This window comes from Danio rerio, chromosome 10 (assembly GCF_052040795.2).
Source record: "Danio rerio strain M-AB ecotype USA chromosome 10, GRCz13ab, whole genome shotgun sequence".
NCBI lineage: Eukaryota > Metazoa > Chordata > Actinopteri > Cypriniformes > Danionidae > Danio > Danio rerio.
Window position 1 is genome coordinate 14,698,036 of NC_141030.1, and position 13,176 is coordinate 14,711,211.

Here is a 13,176-nt window from a genome sequence, read left to right on the forward strand (position 1 = left end):
GGCCATTATTAATATGCCTCGGCTCGGGGATGTCACAGGTTAACTACTATTTCATTTCACCTTGGACGACCTCCAGCGAAACATACCTAATAACGCTGTCAGCTCCCCTGCTGACAATAGCAATTTAGTGCTCCCACACTTACTACAGGGATAGCATGCTTTTAAAACACCCGAGACCTTGAGACTTTAGCTGAAGCGACAAACACAATGACCCTCATCCCACACTTGTGCGGGCCGTCATCACTCACACACCTTTCGGGCTCTCCTGGGCTGCCATCAAAACCTCAGAGACTAGCCGCCACATGCTAGCGACAAAGAGGGGAATTATTATGATCACATGACGTGGCCCGAGATCAATACGAGGGCATTTGCGAGTAAATAGGAGGGAAATAAAACAGGAGCCTGGAGCAAAAGGAGCACGTAATTGCACTGGCTGTTTATGTTAGCCATGCAGGCAGATTAGCATGTTCTGGACAAAAAGGTTACTCGATAATTGGTTGCAAGATAAGATGAATCGCAGGGGTGCTATGTGGTGGGCATTTGTGGATAAATTGTACATTTAGGTTGAGCCTTTGGGAATCATGGCTAAAAATGTCTTTTAAAAGCACTAGGCTTTATTTAATTATTATTAAAGCTACAGGTTCTGTAAATGGATTTACTTTTGTGTGATGCTAGGGTTTAATGTGGACTTGATATTGTACTATTGGTGTTTAACAGGAAAAAGGGATGTACTGTAGTATATGGATGACCTATTCCTTTAATTATTATATTATATTATATTATATTATATTATGTTATATTATTACATGTACACTACCTGACAAACTTCTTACATACATATACATACACATATATATATATATAGACTTCAACTGTATTAAACTTGACATTAACTTTTTTGATCACCAGCCACTGTGGCTAGTAGTTTTCCAACATCACTAGCCACAATTTTGTTGTTGGGAAAATATATTTTACAGAAATAAATATGACTTTGACAAGCTAAAATTACTTGATTTAGATTTTGTGTTATGTCTGTGTTCATTTAACTTTGTGTGTGTGTGTTGTGTATAAGCTTGCTCAATAATCATGAGCAAATGGGTCATGGTTTCATAGTATTACAATTAGTTTTTATTTCACTTAATTTTCTGAGCTCAAAATGAAAGATTTACTAAATGTTTGAGCAGAGTCAAAACAAAAATCAAGTAGTGAATGTGGTGCTAGTGCTAGGAGAGATCGGGCAGGAATCAGACGGGAAACAGGGTCCAGAAATTAGTCCTCAGATCCTAAGCACACAGACAGAACAGCACACCATAAGCACACATAACGAACTGACAAAGACACACAGAAAACGTGACCCATATATAGGCCCGAATATGAGCCTCAGCTGGCGGGCTCATCAAGCCAGCTGAGTGCCGTCATCACACGTGATCAAAACAAATACACGAGGAGAACAAAAACAAACCAACATAATCAAACAGACACTCCGGAAAAGCGCACAAACCTGCAACCATGACATTACCCCTCTCTCAAGAGCACCTCCTGGTGCTCCCAGAAGCGCTTACCTGGCGATTGTAATCATCGATAAGAGAGTGATCCAATATGTCCTTTGCAGGCACCCAGGTTCTCTCCTCCGCACCTTAACCTTCCCAGTCCACCAAGTACTGAAATCCTCGCCCCCTCCGTCTCGAGTCCAGAATGCGCTTAACCGAATAAACGGTCTCCCCATCTACGAGACGCAGCGGGGGCGGGGGGGGGTGGGGGTGTAGTGGGACCGGAGTGGGCGGGTTAATCACCGTATGAAAAACGGGCTTTAATTTAGAAACGTGAAACATGGGATGTATTCTCCTGTACGCTGGAGGAAGTTTAAGGCGGACTGCCACCGGACTAATGATCTTGATGACAGTGAATGGGCCAATAAATTTAGGTGCAAGTTTATTACATACGGAACGCAAGGGAATATTCTTAGTATGGGTTGTGACAGAGCTATAACCGGAAGTTTAAAACTGAAAGCAAAAACTGGAGTCTATGAAATTTCCCTCCGCCCCGGAATCGACAAGGGCGTGGGTGTTCTGACTTCCGGAACCCCATGTTATGGTGACAGGTAGTAATGTGGTCGCTGCAGAGGATTTGTCCAAACTGATTTCACCCATCAGTAACCTCTTATCTACTGATGGGTGTTGTCTTTTACGGGACAGGAAGCCACCCGATGCCCTGCCCCCCCCGCAGTAAAGGCAGAGTCCCTCAGTTCTCCGACGGCGCTTCTCCTGCACGGACAAGCGGGATCTGCCCACCTGCATGGGCTCCGGGTCAGCGCTACTCATCTCCGGCGCCACCGCCGAGACCGGAAGCTCAGGAACAGGATCCGGAAATCTGCCATGCCTCAAGCGACTCTCACGGCGGAGCAGTCTGGAATCCACCCGGATAGCCAGATCCACTAATTCGTCCAGTGTCTTAGGCAGATCTAAAGAGTAGATCTCATCCTGAAGCTGATCCGAAAGCCCATGTAGAAACATGTCCCATTGAGCCTCCGCGTTCCAACCGCTTTCAGCAGCCAACGTGCGGAACTCGATTGAATAGTCCGCCACGCTCCGATTCCCCTGGCGGAGCTCAGCAAGGATTCGGGCGGCCTCTCTCCCTGAGGCGGCCCTATTAAAGACCTTCTTGAGTTCTTTGGAGAAAAGATCGAAGGGTGAACAACACGGTAGCTTTTTCTCCCATGCTGTGGTACCCCATTGGGCTGCTCATCCAGTCAAGAGGGTGATTACGAATGCCACCTTGGACTGCTCAGATGAAAACAAGGATGGCTGCATTGTGATGTACAGGGAGCATTTGGCCAGGAAGGACAGACACAAGTGCGGCTCTCCAGCATAGCAGGTCGGAGGAGGAAGACGAGGCTCAGCAGAGCGGCTAGCATTAGCAATAACTGGCGCAGGCATCACCTCCGGGCCTGGTGCAGGAGCCGCTTGAGCTGCTCCAGAACCCAGCTGTTGAACCTGCGTAGTCAGCAGTGAAACCTGCTCAACCAGGGCCTGGATAGCCTGTGCTGTGGTGGCCAACGCTTCATCTTGGCGATCGATCCGGGCATTGCTGTTTGTGAGGAACTCAGAAATCTGTGATGCACTCGCTGGATCCATGGTGAAGGTCAGTTCGTTTTGTCACGAATAAAAGAATGTTCTGGGGGATCCAAGTGCGAGTTAAACAAAATAATATTTATTGACAAAGTCAAAACAAAAATCAAGTAGTGAATGTGGTGCTAGTGCTAGGAGAGATCGGGCAGGAATCAGACGGGAAACAGGGTCCAGAAATTAGTCCTCAGATCCTAAGCACACAGACAGAACAGCACACCATAAGCACACATAACGAACTGACAAAGACACACAGAAAACGTGACCCATATATAGGCCCGAATATGAGCCTCAGCTGGCGGGCTCATCAAGCCAGCTGAGTGCCGTCATCACATGTGATCAAAACAAATACACGAGGAGAACAAAAACAAACCAACATGATCAAACAGACACTCCGGAAAAGCGCACAAACCTGCAACCGTGACACTCTTTCTCTCTCACTCACTCACAGCAACAGACAGAGAAGGCTCGGCTGAGCGAAAAAAATACTTCACTGCATCACTATTTTTGTTAAATTGATTTTTTTTACCTTACCTGGGTTCCAGAGGCAGTTTATAAACTTGTAGCATAGTTGAAGCGGAGTTTCATCGTGACATTCCATTACGCTGCATTTTTGACGTTTGCAATCGGGTGCTCTCTGTTTACGTAACGTTAGCTCTGTTAGCGCGGTAATTTAGACAATAGACGGTTGACAGAGTAACGTTAACGTTCATTTATAAATATTAAAACGATGCTTGTGTAGTTGTGTCAAATTGTATGCACTTATGGGAGTAATATGGTAGGCTACGTTTAAAGCAGACAGCAAGATATATGCTATAGGCTAGTTAACCTTAGCATAGCTTCCCGTCACTTTTTATTAACTTGAAACTCCTCAAATACATTTGGGCACCCAAATAGCCCAAATGTATTTAAGGAGTAGCTAAATAGCCATTTCTTGGTCCTCCACCAGTCAAAAAAAAAAACAAAAAAAAAACTTCAAGTTCTGTGTGGAAGCATTTTACAGTCAGTGGTGCAGCAGATAAAACAAAGTAATACTGTATGTAATGTGTGCAAAAGTGAAATCAGCAGAGGCAGAGATATTAAACATCTGTCAACATCTTTTATGCATAATCATTCATTCATTTCTTTCCGGCTTAGTCCCTTTATCAATCTGAGGTTGCCACAATGGAATGAACCACCAATTTATCCAGCATATGTTTTACGCAGTGGATGCCATTCCAGCTGCTACCCAGCACTGGGAAACATCCATACACTCTTTCACACACATACAATAGGGACAATTTAGCTTACCCAATTCACCTGTATTGCATGGGTTTTGGACTGTGGGGGAAACCGGATCAGCCGGAGGAAACCCACGCCAACATGGGGAGAACCCAGTCGATGCTCGAACCAGCAACCTTCTTGCTGTGAGGCGACAGCGCTACTCACTGTGCCACCGCGCAACACTCTATGTAATGTATTATCACATGATAAAAGCATCCTCTCCTGATACTGTCTGTGAACCCCCCACAAGCATCAATCCCCTCAATCAGCACAGCTATGTTCTGCTAAATCCTCCACATTCACCAAACCATCAACACAGCCACATTCTGCCCCACCAAGTTAGTTTCAAACATTAAAAAAAAAAAAATGTAAAAATAACAAACAAACTTTGTGTTTGTTTTGTGGCAGGCAGATGACAATAGCAGGGCTGTATCTTTTAGTATTATATAGAATACTTTTGTTCTGCCAGATCTCCCAGGCAGGGTTTTATTTAGATTTATTTAGTTAATTTTAGTTTTTTGAATTCTGTGCATTGAAGAGAAGTTCTTTCAGAGGAAGTACAGTTTTTTGAAGTATTATTTGTTTTTATTCTGTCTATTCAGTGTCCTTCAACAAGAACGGTGGTGGTAGGGTTCATAATATTCACAATGGTATTTTATTAGTTGTTGGTTTAACCATGGATGAGGTAATGGCTTCTATGTTATTTTCTTTTCAATTACAACAACCAATATTGCATATCAATAATTTATTTAATGGGTATAATTAAACAATACCTACACTACAATGTAAATTAGAAGTGTAATAGAAAAAATATATGTTTACGCCATTTTGAAGTTTACTTGAATACAAATACAAACACTTTTCCCCCCTCAACAAATACAAATATAGATACAAATACCGGCTGCTCCGCACATCCCTAGTGTATATATATATATAAATATATATATAAATTTCTAATAACTGATTAGCTCATTTTTTAATGTACTGAATAACTAATTTATGCCGTGATGACATTAAATAATATTTTAAGTGACATTTAAAGGTTAATTTGACAAGTTAGAGTAATTAGGCAAATCATTATAGATCATTTGATCAAATCATTGTAGACAATCAAAATAAATTTTGCTTAAGGGGGCTAATAATATAAATTAATAATAATAATTAATAATAATAATTGACCTTAAAATGGGTTTAAAACTATTAAAAACTGCTTTTATTCTATCTGAACAAAAATAATAATAAAACAAATAAGACTTTCTCCAGAAGAACAAACATAGGAAATACTGTGAAAAATTCCTGAATCTGTTCAACATCATTAGGAAAATATTTGACAAAGGAAAAAAAAAAACACACACAGGAGGCCTAATCATATATATATATATATATATATATATATATATATATATATATATATATATATATATATATATATATATATATATATCTTTTCTGCTGGAGATACTGTTGTGCTAAACACACACACACACACACACACGCACACGCACACGCACACGCACACACACACACACACACACACACACAAAACAAAACATAATTGAACACATACCTTAGGAATGGTATAGCAGAAAAATTTGTCATTTTAAAACCTTGACTTTACCAAACCACAGTATACCTTAAAAAAATTTTCATCTGATACTTTTATACTTTTTTCCGTAAGTACTTGTACTTTTACTTGGGTAAAGATTTTAGCTACTTTACCCACCTCTGTTTGAGATGTACATGGCAGCCTCTAAAAAAAAAAAAACATATTTCTATATTTCTAATATTTACATATTTCTCAGTTAAAATAAAAAGGTAGCCCTGGGCACATATGCCCAATGATGGTTGGGTTGGGTTGATGTTTTGAGTGTGTTATTCTCAGTGTCAACTGTTTTGATTGTATTAAAACTAAAGCAAGGATGCTTTCGTTTGGCTTTCAACCAAATGAAAATGAAGAACCGACCAATTTACAAAATAATATAATAATCAATCAACATTTAGTAAATATACAACAGTACATCAAATCATAGGTGTTGATCCTGTTGTCATCCAGCCAAACACAGGTGCACTCACAATCGTAAAAACAATACAAAAAAATAAATAAATAAAAATAGTAAAGAGTAGCTGAAAAGTAATTGAAATTAAGTAAGCTGAAAGCACCACACGCAAATGCCTTTCAGCATAATACAATTTAGAAGATCTGGTAAAAGCACAATTGGTATAAACAAAACCAATTGAGTCCTTGAATTGAGTCATTTTCATTTTTATTATTCATTCATTAATTTTCTTCTCGGCTTAGTTCCTTTATTACAGTTTTTCTCAGTACACTATTTACATTTGCACAACAGGTAATGCATTTATCAAAACAATTAGTCATTTGTGCACATCCAAGTAGCAGTTTTTCATTCTTTTCAAAAAATTGCGAATGCTTTTGGACATGTATCAATTGCTTTCATACAACTCTCTGCTGTTTAGAACATTATCATCTGCTTATGTCATGTCAGTCAAAATGAACTAAACTTGTAAATGCTGAATAGTCATTCTATATAAAACGAATAATCCTCATTTCATTACTTGAGTCATTACATACAAAAAGTTGTCAAAATCTGTCAAGCTAATTTTTTTTTTTACAAATTTAAATCTTTATTTTCCTGAAAATATCTTTAAAATTGAACAATTTGATGAATGATTTACAGACCTGTGTATGTTGTAGGCTCAGTTCCAGTATGTACTGCAATATAGTTTACAGTTGTGCACAGCTCTACCTAAAGGCAGTTTATGTTTGTTGTAAATAAGGGTGTGTTTATTCTTTTGCACAATGCTGGGAATAAATTAGGATTGCAAAGAGTAAATGCAGTACAAATGTAAAACATACATATTCAGTGTCCTGTACTTAGATACCTCACTAAATGCAGTGATGTCTAAATTTACTGTAGTTTTCAAATGGCTGTGCAAGTAGTATACAGTGCTGTCTTGAGCATTTTCAGGAAGTGTCACCAAAATCACACTTTTTTTGCATTGAAAAAGTGTAGAGAGTAAACTGTCATAATGAAAACATGACAAAGCCATTTAACTATCTTGTTCATAAACAATGGTGTCAGGACTTTTCATTTTGATGACACTGATACTTTGATTGACATGAATACTTGCTTTTGAGGATTGAACTGTCCATTTAGAGCATGTGACGCGCTTTTGCAGGTTATTAGCTAGGTTTTGCAGTTCGTACTAATTGTTTTGAGAAAATCATTAAATGTTGTGCAAAATTGCACTAGAGTTGTGAGAAATGCACCAAAGCGACTGAGGAAAAACTGTAATCTGGGGTCGCCACAGCAGAATGAACTGCCAACTTATTCAGCAAGTTTTTACTCAGCGTATGCCCTTCCAGCTACAACCCATCTCTGGGAAACATCCACACTACGGACAATTTAGCCTACCCAATTTACCTGTATCACATGTCTTTGGACTGTGGGGGAAACTGGAGCACCCAGAGGAAACCCACGCGAACACAGGGAGAACATGCAAACTCCACACAGAAACGCAAACTGAGCCGAGGGTCAAATCAGCGACCCAGCGATCTTCTTGCTGTGAGGCGACAGCACTACCTACTGCGCCACTGTTTCGCCTAAATTTGTTATATTAAAATAAAAAATAAACTAAATTTTACTTTTTGTTTCATAAAAAATATATTTCAAATAAAAATTATTATGAAAACAAAGGTAAGATTATTATTATTATTATTGCTTGTTTCAGCTATAATCAATGGCTACACTGTCAGTGCAGTAAATTTGATGAATTTGCAGTATTTCACTGTGCCAAGGTTATTTACTTATTTATTTGTTTGCTTGTTCGTAAAACTATATTAAAACAGTGTAAATGAAAAATTGATTGAAAGGATTTTTTTGTGATAGGCTAACCAAATTACATGTAAATTAATTTCTGCTCAATAGCTGAATTTAGCCCTTCAGCTAATAACAATACATAAAAATGTTTTCTAACATGGCTCACTGTCATTTAAAATATATGATGCATAATAACTCGACATCAGAGTTGCATTTGGAGTGTAAAATTTGCCAGAAATTCTGCATATTGTGCTATCGAAATATTTACAGCAAACACTCTTACATTTCCCATCGCCTGCTCAGTTACCTGATCTAAATATTATTGAGCCCCTTTGAGGTGTTTTGGAGGAGCGAATCAGGAAATATTTTCCTCCACCAGCATCATGTAGTGATCTAGGGCCTCATGTACGAAGACTTGCATTGAAATCATACTAAAACATTGTGTACGCAAAAAGATGTAAATGTGCGTACGCAGTAAAAATTCGTATCACACAAACTCTCTTTTTACATCCGAATGAACAGGAAAATGAGCGTACGTGCACGAGCGCAAAACCACTCCCTGCCTCCCCCTCTGTATAAATATGCTAATTACTATACTTTGGCAAAACCCAACGAAAAAGCAATGGCAGAAGCAAGCAAAAAGAGAAACTTTGAACATAATGTGAATTGGAGGTGCTGCTTTTGGAGGTAGACTGGAGAAAAACAGTGTTATTTGCAAGTTTGTTCTACGGAATTATTAACAAAATAAAAAAAAATAGAGTGGGAGAGTTCAGCTGATGCGGTTAACTCTGTTGGGTCTGAACATTACACTGAGTGGACTAAAAAAAGAAATAGTGCAATGTAAAGATGTAATTTTTTTTAGTGTCCTAAACAGCATGAGTGGCGTAGCTTGTAAAACGCATGACAACATGTTTTGACATGTTCGAGCATGAACTCGGTTTGAATCCAGCGTCTGATGAACTCATTATTTTTTCCCCCCGCTACATGTCAGATTTTGCCTATACTCTTCATCACGGCGAAGACATGTAAGAATCATTAGTAAGTCTGTGCATCATATTTTATTTGCACATTTATTTAATGGAAATGTTTCTGATTCACGTATGCTAACTCATCTGAAGTGCCTTTATAGCAATGTGTGTGCAGTAGATTGCTCCTATTACATTGGGAAAAACGGTGACCGCTGCAAATTGCGCTTTAATGTTTGGCATGTCAACTCCATGGTATGGAAACCTTATATACCTGCTAGACATGCAGATGATCCCATCCCATACAGTTTTCATTGCACGGCTCAAAGACATTTTGTAGAGTGCAATTTAACACAACTGCCTCTAGGAGTCGCCAATAGAAATAAAACAGACACACACAAGAATTGTGCACACGCCAGGCATGAAGTTGGCGTGGACCTGCGCACATTCTCCTGTTCATTTCATCGTTAGTAAATCCAAATGTGAGCGTGAAACCTGGCATACGCAAAGTTCTTGTGCGTACGCAGCGTTGATAAATGAGGCCCCTGGCCACTATACTGCAAGAAGAATGGCTCAAAACCCCACAGGTCACTGTGCAGGACTTGGATCTGTCCCAGCATTTCCCATTTTGAATCAACCCATTCTTAAAGGAAGGCAGCGAAATAAATACAAAACATTTAACTTAACCTAAATGCTCTCTATTGATATACATCATGAAAGACTTGAAATGACATGATAGCTCTAGCTTGATAATGAATGGTGGTGTGAAGAATCTTTAGCAGCTGTGCTTTCTACCAATGCATCACTATTCACATGACAGAGTATGGGCCAATTTTATTGTTCTTTAAAACTTTTTGGACATTCATTTATATATCTACTTCTTTTTGTATGTGAAACATCTCTTCCATGAAGAAGAACGGCTATGGAACCACACAAGTATGAGTAAATAATGAAAGGTTCCTTTTATCTCCCATAAAAACAAATTGTCCCATCTTGCTATTAAATTAAACTCCCTCTTCAACACAATACACACACATATGCTTATAAAGCTAGTTTTTGCTAAAATGACACAGCACTTTGCCTGCGGTGCAGCAAATGTGATTGCAGCCTACTTATTCTGCCTCACTACCCAGAGACACTCACGGTATGCAGACATATTCAAAGTAATGAGCTGTGTGGACGCTCTTGTAGCCGAAATCACTCGAGAGCCCCGGTGGCAGCCATAAGCCACAGCATGAGTTCACAAATGATCGTCCTCATTATCCTGATGAGCGAGGGGAGTTTTGGGAGCCCGAGTGGTCCAGGATGCTCCATCATCTGTCACAGAGCTCCAGATGGGAGCACTTTCAGAAGCAATCAGCGACGCCTGCGATTCATCTGCATCCACTCACTGTTATGCTTTTAAAATGGCCTAAAAAAAGGGGGGAAAAAAAAGAGTCATGTTTCAAAGCAGTAGTTGAGGATTGCTTCGTATGTTAGGAACTCAGATCTCTTGGATTTGTGTGTTTTATTTTAATTTTGCAGAAAGTAATTTGTTGTCAGGGTAATAATATGTTGTAGTGGTGTTTTCAAAGTCAAATATTAATCAATAAAAATAAAACAATCAATAAAAAAAATTACATTTGAAGTGGTTCAAATCATTCATGCCATAAAACTATTCAACAACACACATTGCTTTTAATTCCCTGTATATGCAAAGGTTGGACAAGGAAACTGAAAAGCTATAACCAAATAAAGCTGGGGTCACACTGCACTTTTCGCCCCATAGACTTCCATTTATATGGATGCGACTGCACCGAATCAGAAACACAAGCTTGTGCTACAAGTTTAGCGATTTTTTTTTCTTGTGTGCTTTTTTTTATGTCTAATCTTCTTGTATAATCCCACTACTTTTCGCAGCGCTTCACAACAAATTTTGCAAGCACAAACTGTAGTATAACTGCTACTTTAGTGTTGGAGGTTTCATAACTAAATTTGAGCAACCTGGTGGCCAATCTTTATTGATTGCACATTCCACTAGTAAGATCAGTGTGTGAAGGTTTAATTACATTACATTATTTAATCAGAGTAATAGCACAGTTGTGCTTAAAATATTGCAATACACACAACATTTGGGTGACAAATCAGAGTTCAAAAGAGGAAAAATTGTGGGTGTGGCTCATCTGTGACCAAGACAGCAAGTCTTTGTGGTGTATCAAGATCTAGGGTAATGCCAGCAAACCACCAAGAGTAATGAACCACATCCAACAGGAGTAACTGTAGACACAAGAGGAAGCTCTTTAAAAGGGATGTCAAGCTGCTGACCCAGATTATTTCTAAAAAAAAATAAAATAAAATAAAAAAACACAGCTGCCCAACTCTCTGCAAAATTAAATATGCTCCTCAACTCTTGTGTTTCTACCAAATCTGTTTGTTGGGAGTTCCACAGGGTCAGTTTATATGTCCGAGCTGCTTTACCTACACCTTTGGTCAGTCGTGCCAATACAAAATATTAGTTTAAATGGTGGCAGCAACAAAATGCTTGGTCTGTGGACAATTTGAAACATGTATTGTTTTCTGAGTAGTCTACCTTTACTATCTTTCCAACATCCGACAGAGTTATGGTGTAAAGAAGATCTAAGTAAGCATACCACCCCAAATGTTGCATGCCCAGAGTGAAGGATTGGGGTGGATCAGTGATGACTTGGACTGCAATATCTTGGCATTCCTATGAAAGTGAAAGTAAAATTGAACATCTCTCATGGCCTGCACAGTCACCAGACCTAAATATTATTGAGTCACTTAAAGGTGTTTTGGAGGAGCGAGTGAGTAAATGTTTTCCTCCACCAGCATCACTTAGTGACCTGGGGCCTCATGTACGAATACATGCGTGGAAATCATACTAAAGCATTGCGTACGCACAAAGCTGTAAATGTGCGTACGCAGAAAAAAATTTAGATGTATGAAAAACTGCGTACGCCGAATCCCACACATATTCTTTTGTCCATCCGAATGAACGTAAAACTGAGCGCAACATGCACGAGCACAAAACCCCTCCCTGCCTCCTCCCCCGTATGAATATGCTAATGACTCGACTTTGGCAAAACGAAACGAAAAAGCAATGGCAAAAGCAAGCAAGAAGAGAAACTTTGAACAGAATGTGAATTGGAGGTTGGAGGATGTGAAATGTTTCTGATTCACGCATGCAAATTCATCTTCAGATGGCACCTTTATAGCAATGTGCGTGCAGTAGTTCACTCCTATTACATTGGGAAAACAGTGCAAGTTGTGTTTTAATGTTTGGCTGGTCAATTGTTTGGTATGGAAACCTTATATACCTGCTAGATGAACCTGTCTCATACAGCCGCCAATGCATGGCTAAAAGACACTTTGTAGAGTGCAATTTAACACAACTGCCTCTAGGACTCGCCAATGGAAATAAAACAGACACGAACAAAAAAATGTGCGTAGGCCAGGCATGAAGCTGGCGTGGAGCTGTGCACATTCCCACATTCATTTCATCGTTAGTAAATCCAAACATGAGCGATTCCGAGCATGAAACCTGGCGTACGCAAAGTTTTTGTGCGTACGCAGTGTTGATACATGAGGCCCCTGACCACTAATGTGCAAGAAGAATGGCTAAAAATACCTATGGTCACCGAGCAGATCTTGGATCTGTCACTCTCAATAAAAATAGATGCCATATCCCCTGCGAAAGGCTCTACACCAGGCATGTCCAAACCCGGTCCTGGAGGGCCGGTGTCCTGCAAAGTTTAGGTACAACCCCAATTAGACACACCTGGGCTAGCTAATTAAGCTCTTACTAGGCTTTCTAGAAACATTCTTGCAGGTGTATAGAGGCAAGTTGGAGCTGAAATCTGCTGGACACCGGCCCTCCAGGACCGAGTTTGGACACCCCTGCTCTACACCTACACCCCAACCTTTTTATCACTGCGAACCGGTCAACGCTTGACAACTTTACCATGGACCTGGGGTGGGAGGGGA